General features: G+C 38.1%; 2 pseudogenes; both read left to right on the forward strand.

The window, feature by feature from the left end:
* The first annotated feature begins 4,936 nt into the window (after window positions 1-4,936).
* LOC103218876 (S-phase kinase-associated protein 1 pseudogene) lies at window positions 4,937-5,948 on the forward strand (annotated as a pseudogene).
* A 449-nt stretch (window positions 5,949-6,397) lies between these two features.
* LOC103218706 (elongation factor 1-alpha 1 pseudogene) lies at window positions 6,398-7,934 on the forward strand (annotated as a pseudogene).
* Window positions 7,935-9,444: the final 1,510 nt, after the last annotated feature.

Here is a 9,444-nt window from a genome sequence, read left to right on the forward strand (position 1 = left end):
CGTATAATTTTTAAAAAGAGAGAGAAAAAAAGAAAAGCTAAAAAAAAAAAGTAGAACACAATAACATTTTTTATTGTATTAAATCTGAACACTTTTTTTTGCTCTTAATGATAAGACCTTTGTTAGTGAGCATAGGGTGAGGGAAAGCAGTCAGACGTGTTCGTTGTTGGGAAGAGTTAAACATTTTTCAGGATAATTTGGCAAATGCATATCAATACATTCAAACTTTTTCTTACCATTTAGCCTAGACATCCCAATTGTAGGATTTTTATCCTAAGGTAAAAATTATGGATTCATTTTAAAAATTAAGAATATTAATTATAATATGATCTGAAATCACAAAATTAGAAATCATGTAAAAATCATATAATCATGTTTACCTAAATTATTGTACAACGAAATAATAAAATACTATAAAGTTATTAAAAAAAAAAAGAAGAGGAAGAGAGACCAGAGTGCGTGCTCTCTCTCTGGACATAAACACAGAGAAAAGGTCATGTGATGACAGATGGGAGGTGCCATTTGAAAGCTGAAAAGAGAGGTCTCACCAGAAACCAACCATGTTGGCAGCATAGTCTTAGATGGGCAGGACCTATAACTGCAATAAAGTAAACGTGTGTTGCTTAAGCTACCCATTCAGTAGTATTTTGTTATGGTAACCTGAGCAGACTAATAAACTATGTAATTTCTATGACTAGTTTTTGCTTCTTTTTTAAATCATTCTAGTCTAATTTGACATTGTCCTGTGTTTTCTACATGATGTTTTGATCCCTTTTTATTGTTATTTCTATTCTTTGTGTGAAAATGTTATGTTTTTTTATCATTTCACTTTCTCTCATAATGGTTCATTTCTTTGTATACTTTATTGCTATGAGTTTATCTTGTGAAGATTTTGTTTTGGTTTTGGTTTTGGTTAAGGAAACCTGCATTCCTTGGGTTAGGAAGCACTCATTCTGGGAGGCTTCACTGTCCTTCCTGCTTTCTCTCTAGGCAGTATAAGTCTGTTGTAAATTTGGATCCCACACAGGAAGTGGACTAACCCGAGGGTTCTATTTTATTTCTTCATTTTTGCCTGTTTATATTTTCATGGCCAAAGGAAATTGACAGATATTTTTCTTTTAATTTTCCTAGTTCTCCTTTTATGAATTAGGTAGGCCTTTGTAATGATCTACTTAATGTAAATAGATTGAGTTTATAATCCTACAGGTTTATGAATAGATTTCTATTTTGTCAATTTATATTTGGCCAAAGGAAATTAACAGGTATTTTTCTTTTAATTTTCCTAGTTCTCCTTTTATGAATAACATAGTTGTTCATAATTACCTACTGAATGTAAATAGATCGAGTTCATAATCCTACAGGTTTACGACATAGATTTCCTCCTCATTAGAGATTTAGGATGAAATCCCTAAGGTCTGTATCTGACTCTGACTAGATATAGAGGAACAATCTTCTAACTAAAGATTGTTTCTCATGTAATGCTTCTTAATGTCCAAAATGTGGAGAAAAATTTTAAGACACATTAAAATAGACTTTATGTCTGTATCTCTGACCAGATAGAGACCTTAGGGATTTCATCCTAAATCCCTAATGAGGAGGAAATCTATTTCATAAACACAGAGCCATTGACTCCATTGAGCTGTTTTTGCTTCAGCATTGACTCATGGCATTAGTGAGATTCTGTTCAGTTTCTGAAAATTGTGGATTTCTAAGTATTTATTAGGGAGTAGAGTCCTCCATGTTAGTCCAATGTCCCTTATAGTGTAGAAATCTATTTAATCTCTTTAGGTCTATGTTTATAGATCTGGAAAATGGAGATAAGAACCCCTAATGTACTGGATGTTCATGAAAGTAGTTTATATTAACATATATTAATGACTTAGCATATTTCCTGATGAATCATAAATATCCAGTAAAAATGGATCATTAATATAATTCTAAAAAACATCTGTTTAAATTGTGACATATGAAGCTATCAAAACTCAGCATTTGAAGCAATTTGAAATTATTCACATTTTATATTTTTTCTAACAAAAGATTGTTTCTCATGTAATGTTTCTTAACATCCAAAATGTGGAGAAAAATTCTGAGACACATTAAAATCACCTTTATGTTATTTGCTTTTGCCTAATTTTTCTAACACATGTTGAATTTCCTGCAAGTGGCATTATGTTTTGGGCTACTGTCTGAGCTCTGCAATTTTGTACAAAGATTTCATTCAAAAAAGGGCTACAGTGTTCTATTCTGCTGGAAGCATTTTTCAGTAAATGTATTTTTAATTTTTCTTACACAACATTGATATCTAATGAATGGATTTTCAAATATTATAATTACAAGAGAGAGGCAGTTAGGTCTGAGGGCAAAGAACTTGTAATTCAGAACTTCTGATAGTTTTTGATAAGCCAGTTTAAGATATCTGTAAATCTATGTATATATTATATTAGTTTTATTGATTAAAATCATTATAAATTGTTTGAAGGATGAACATGGAGTCTTTGCTCTTAGAGGAATTAGAGAACGAAAGGAAGAAAGAACAGTGAAGAGAGAGAGAGAAAGAGAGAAAAGGTGAATCCATTTGAGTTAAATTAGTAAATAATTAAGAGTGGTTAAAACAACAATGTTCACACATTTTTAATTTAAGACTGTTCGATCCTTTTAAAATTCATTTGAATCCGCAATTATTTAAACTGTGAGCTGTGCACTGAAGAGAGAGTAAAACTATAGATTTTAAGATTGTAGCTGGAGGTAATATATAAATCCAATTGATCAGTCTGGCAGAGAATTGATGCCACAATTTGTACCCAGTGGCATTTTCTCTCTCTTACTCAACTGGCTTTAGAACATTATCAGAAAGTCAATATGATACGCCAATATAGTGATATACGTTCAGTCGTAAGTCCCTTGTTCAGATTAAAACTTAGGCACTCACATTGTGGATAATAATGGACAGACAGCCTGACTCCATGTAACTCTGTGTCTCTCAGAGAGAACTTGACTTAACTTTACTGCAGGTTACCATACAGTTTTTAGTGTTCCCAAGAGACAGTCAAACCAGTAGCAAAGGACGTCTGTCTCTTCAGGACAAAAAAAAAAAATAGAGGGAAAGGATAATATATACCCAGAGCTGCAGTCTCACTGCAGAGCATTCTCTGGCAGCTTCCTGTCTCCAGCGGCCTTTCCTGATGTTCTGATCAAGTTACCTTTAAAATTCACTCTTGATTTCATGTTTTGATTCTCTTTCTCTTTTAACTTATTAATGCGTTTACTACCTCAGCATTATCTTTACAGCTCATTCCCTTCCAAGCTTGCTCATTCCCATAAAACTATTGAGAAAGTTTTACTGTCTTTCAATTCCTTGTATTGTAATTTAATTCTGAAGGTTATTTTATGGTCACAAAGGTTTTTATTCTCTTAACAGTGCAAAGCTCTGTGAGAGGATCCCTGTACCACGTATTTTATCTTCAGCAAATATATTCAACTTTGTGGCCTGTTTCAGGCAGAGTATTTAACTAATGTTCAGTACTATTATCAGAAGTTGCGATTTCATAAACTGTTATGCAGTCCATTTATCACAGCTCCCATGTCAGCTTGGTTAAGGCGACATTCTACAGCATGCGGTGCTTATCAGGTCTACAATGAAGATGGCAATTATTTCTGCAATCAATTGTTGAGGCACAACTAGTCCAGATATTTATCTGTAATCATTCATTTAGGATTTCTTTAATTTTGGACATTAGACAGGCAACATAATGCTTAATTATAGAATAAAAATTTTATTCAGTTTACTGTGTAGTTAAGTTTTGCATAGTGACTCATTTGTACATTTCATTTTAAAACGTGCTGAATGCCTTTTATGTAATCAGGCTCTTGCACTGTGTGCTAGAATGCAGCTGGGGAATGAAGACACATGGGATGTATGCCCACGTGTGGAAAACACTTAGTTCGCAAACATAAATAAATGAAGATGAATGTTGTGGAGAATGGTAAGTGGGGATAAATGTATGGACTGGGATAGGGTAGAAAACAGAGTGGTCATGAAAGACATCCCTGAAAAAGTGATATTTGAGTGGAGACACGAAGGAAGTAAAGATGTGAACTGTGTGGACATGTGGGAAAATGGCATTCCAGACAGAAAGAAAACCATCTACAAGTGCAGGTTCAAGGAAGAGCAGGGAAACTCGTGCATCAGGAACAGAGGGGAAAGACAGGTGCATCTTTAGGTTCGACTCACCTGAGCTATGGATTCTTGTGCAGATGATTTATTAAGAAGCTGATAAGGAGGAGGGGGAAGCAGAAAACCTAAACAAAAGTGCAAGTTCAGGTGAAATCAACGCCTCATCCTAATTCTTTGGGTGTTCTGTAATATAAATTCCATTGCAAAGTCTGTACCGCTTTAAGGTAAGAGAGCTGGGCTTTCACACTTCTGCAGGAGTCAGGCGCTGGCACTTCTGAACACAAGGTAGTCCTCTGAAGAAGGTCCTACGTGCAAAGAACACAGAAGCTGTGAGAATGGGTACGTAGAACCCGAAATAATTCCCCAGGAGATAAGAGAGAACAGGAAATGAGAATACCAGTGCTCATTAACATTCAGCCTCCCTTGCATTTAGATTTTAGATGTAGCCAATATAATTTATGTTGTAAGTAGATTCCTTTGGTTACAATGAAAATAAAAGACCACAGGAGGATAAGTGATAAATCAACCAGACCAGTTAGGATGCTATTGCAATATTCTTGGAAAGGAAAACTGGTAAGACTAGAACGGTGAGATGTGAAAACAGAGCTAGCCTTTTCGCAACAGGTTGCTGGCAGAGGGCAAGTGTCTTGAAAACTACCTCTAAAGATGCTGCCTCGCGCCACTGTAGTGGCTTCTCCCTCCGCCTTTCTCTTCCTTCGCTGTCGCCTCCCAACTCTCGTCAGCCTCCGGCCCGCCGTCTCCTTAACACCGAACACCATGCCTTCAATTAAGTTGCAGAGTTCTGGTGGAGAGATATTTGAAGATGATGTGGGAATTGTCAAGCAATCTGTGACTGTCAAGACCACGTTGGAAGATTTGGGAATGCATGATGAAGGAGATGATGACCCGGTTCCTCTGCCAAATGCTAATGCAGCAATATTTTAAAAAGTCATTCAGTGGCGCACCCACCACAAGGATGACCCTCCTCCTCCCGAAGATGATGAGGACAAAGAAAAGCGAACAGACGATATCCCTGTATGGGACCAAGAATTCCTGAAAGTTGACCAAGGAACACTTTTTGAACTCATTCTAGCTGCAAACTACTTAGACGTCAAAGGTTTGCTTGATGTTACTTGCAAGAGTGTTGCCAATATGGTCAAGAGGAAAACTCCTGAGGAGATTCGCAAGACCTTCAATATCAAAAATGACCTTACTGGGCCCGGTGCCGTGGCTCAAGCCTGTAATCCCAGCACTTTGGGAGGCCGAGGCGGGCGGATCACGAGGTCAGGAGATCTAGACTATCCTGGCTAACACGGTGAAACTCCGTCTCTACTAAAAAAATACAAAAAAATTAGCCGGTCGTGGTGGCGGGCGCCTGTAGTCCCAGCTAGTCTGGAGGCTGAGGCAGGAGAATGGCGTGAACCTGGGAGGCGGAGCTTGCAGTGAGCAGAGATCCGGCCACTGCACTCCAGCCTGGGCGACAGAGCAAGACTCCGTCTAAAAAAAAAAAAAAAAAAAAAATTACTTTACTGAAGAGGAGGGAGCCCAGGTACGCAAAGAGAACCAGCGATGTGAAGAGAAGTGGAATGTTATGCCTGACTGTATCACTGTAAGGATTGTTCCAAATACTAGTTGCCCTGCTCTGTTGATAATTGTTAATATTAGACAAACAGTAGACAAATGCAGCCGCAAGTCAATTGTATTAGCAGAATATTGTCCTCATTGCATGTGTAGTTTGAGTACAGATTCCAAACCTATTGCATGTATAGTTTGAGTACAGATTCCAAACCCATGACTGAGTTTCTTCCAGTACGATCAAAAGTTTCTTTTTCCTTGGCTCTGAATAAAACTGAACCGTAGGTTCTCTATAGGTGGAATTTTGGCCTTTCCCTCTTTTTTTGTAAAGCAATGTCTGCCTAGTTTATTGTCCAGTTAGCTTAGTGACATTTTAAAAGTTGGCACTATAAATAAATCAACTTGCAAAAAAAAATTTCTGTACTAGAATTAACAAAATGTTTTCTTTATTCGTGTATTGAAAACTGGAAAAAGGCTTCTTGAAGTAAATGTTCTGAGTGGAGTTACTAGAATGTCTTCCAGCATCCTGCAGGCAAGGAGTACCACTGTACTGATTAACCTGTTTGTAGGAGGGCTCCCTTCATTGCATCTGAGGACTTAGTTTCTTTTTCTTTAATTTTATTTTGAATCCTCTTAGCTTTCAATATATTGCCTAGAGACTCAGTTACTACCCAGTTTACTGGTTTTTGGGAGAAATGTAACTGGACAGTTTGTTAGCTTTTCAATTAAAAAGACAGTTAACCCATGGGAAAAAAAAAGAGAGAGAGAGGAGAGAAAACTACCTCTAAAAGCCAAAATGGGAAAGGAAAAGACTAATATCAACGTTGTCATAATTGCACACTTAGGTTCAGGCAAGTCCACCACTTCTGGCCATCTGATCTACAAATACATTGGCGTCGACAAAAGAACCATTCAAAAATTTGAGAAGGAGGCTGCTGAGATGGGAAAGTGCTCCTTCAAGTAGGCCTGGGTCTTAGATAAACTGAAAGTGGAACGTGAATGTGGTATCACCTTTGGTATCTCCCTGTAGAAATTTGAGACCAGTAAGTACTACACGAGTATCACTGATGGCCCAGAACACAGAGACGTCATCAAAAACATGATTATGGGGACATCTCAGGCTGACTGTGCTGTCCTGATTGTTGCTGCAGGTGTTGGTGAATTTGAAGCCGGTATCTCCAAGAAGGACAGACCGAGGAGCACGCCCTTCTAGCTTACACACTGGGGGTGAAACAACTCATTGTTAGTGTTAACAAAATGGATTCCACTGAGCCACCCTACAGCCAGAAGAGATATGAGGAAATCGTTAAGGAAGTCAGCATTTAATGTTATGAAAATTGGCTGCAACCTTGACACAGTAGCATTTGTGCCAATTTCTGGCTGGAATGGTAACAACATGCTGGAGCCAAGTGCTAGCATCCCTTGGTTCAGGGGATGGAAAACCGCCCATAAGGATGGCAATACCAGTGGAACCATGCTGCTCGGTGCTCTGAACTGCATCCTACCACCAACTCATCGAACTACCAAGCCCCTTCGCCTGCCTGTCCAGGATGTCTACAAAAAGTGGTGGTATTGATACTGTTTCTGTTGGCTGAGTGGAGACTGTGTTCTCAAACCCAGTATGGTGCTCCAGTCAATGTGACAACTGAAGTAGTCTGTTGAAATACACCATGAAGCTCTGAGTGAAGCTCTTCCTGGGGACATTGTGAGCTTCAATGTCAAGAATGTGTCTGTCAAGAATGTTCGTCATGGCAACGATGCTGGTGACAGCAAAAATGACCCACCAAAGGAAGCAGCTGGCTTCGCTGCTCAGGTGATTATCCTGAACCATCCAGGCCAAATAAGTGCTGGCTATGCCCCTGTATTGGATTGCCACACGGCTCACACTGCATGCAAGTTTGCTGAGCTGAAGGAAAAGATTGATCGCCGTTCTGGTGAAAAGCTGGAAGATGGCCCTAAATTCTTGAAGTCTGGTGATGCTGCCATAGTTTATATGGTTCCTGGCAAGCCCACGTGTGTAGAGAGCTTCTCAGACTATCCACCTCTGGGTCACTTTGCTGTTGGTCATATGAGACAGACAATTGCCGTGGGTATCATGAAAGCAGTGGACAAGAAGGCTGCTGGAGCTGGCAAGGTCACCAAGTCTGCCCAGAAAGCTCAGAAGGCTAGTGAATATTATCCCTAGTACCTGCCACCCCAGTTTTAATCAGTGGTGAAGAACTATTTCAGAACTTTTTTGTTTCCATTGGCCATTTAAGTTTAATAGTAAAAGAATGGTTAATGATTACAATGCATCGTAAAACCTTCAGAAGGAGAGCAGAATGTTTTGTGGACCACATGTGTATGCGTGTGTGTGTGTGTGTGTGTGTGGCAGTTTTAAGTTATTAGTTTTTAAAATCAATACTATTTTTTTTTTTTTTTGAGACAGAGTCTCACTCTGTTGCCCAGGCTGTAGTGTAACAGCGTGATCTCAGTTCACTGCAACCTCCACCTCCCAGGTTCAAGGTGATTCTCCTACCTCAGCCTCCTGAGTAGCTGGGATTACAGGTACCTGCTGTCATGCCCAGCTAATTTTTGTATTTTTGTAGAGATGGGGTTTCATCATGTTGCCAAGGCTGATCTTGAACTCCTGACCTCAGGTGATCTGCCCACCTCGGCCTCCCAAATTGCCAGGATTACAGGCATGAGCCACCATGCCCAGTCTAAAATCAGTACTTTTTTAATGGAAACAACTTGACCAAAAATCTGTCACAGAATTTTGAGACCCATTAGAACAAAGTTTAATGAGAAAAAAAAAGAAATCAGAACTAATAAGATTTGCTTATGGACTTCAAAATTAATTCTCTATTTTTAATCAGTCTGCTTCTTTCTCTCTCTCTCTCTTTCTCTCTCTCTCTCTCTTTCTCTCTCTCTCTCCTCTGACTCCCTCTCTCACCGTATTTCTACTAATCCTTTCTTGGTATAAAGGGTAATTGTTCAAATTAGGTCAATTTTTACTATTATCTGTCTGTAGTATCTCAACACTCATATTTTATTTGAGAAGTTATTAACTATTTGAAAGATACTGATTGCCTGTAATGCATTCAGCTATCTGCTTACTACCAAATATTATCTTTACTCTTACTTGTCCCAGTTTACTCTTGATTTCTTTCTTATCCCTCCCTTTGCTGTTAATATTTTCTACATATGCCAAGATGGTGAAATTTTTAAATGTTTCTTCTTTCTAAGGAAAATTGACTTCTGTCTTGGGTCCAAACAAACAAACAAAAAAATACCTTCTTCAGTAATTAAGTGTTCACTACAGTCCAATACAAGAGAAAGAACAATTACTTAAACAAGAAAATATATGCCTACATCAACATATAAACAGAATAAATAGGAAAATAGATGGTAAATATTTATTCTGCTCATCTATATCAAGAATAATCAAAATAATCATTATCATTATGATTTCTGTTGAGTCTCTAATGAAGCAATGAACTGTCTTTCGTTGCCTTAATGTAAATGTTTTAATTATCTTATCAGAATAGTAGAAGATAAATCTTCTTTAATTTGGTTTTCCATTTTTCCACTTTGATTGCCTATTAGAAAATAAATCTGAAGATAAAATACGTGTATACATGTGAGATCACTACCCATTAAGCCTGCAGCAGACGACGTCTGACTTTTAGCCACGAATATTCTGTGCAAAATTC

This window comes from Chlorocebus sabaeus, chromosome 11, assembly GCF_047675955.1.
Source record: "Chlorocebus sabaeus isolate Y175 chromosome 11, mChlSab1.0.hap1, whole genome shotgun sequence".
In the NCBI taxonomy this organism is placed as follows: domain Eukaryota; kingdom Metazoa; phylum Chordata; class Mammalia; order Primates; family Cercopithecidae; genus Chlorocebus; species Chlorocebus sabaeus.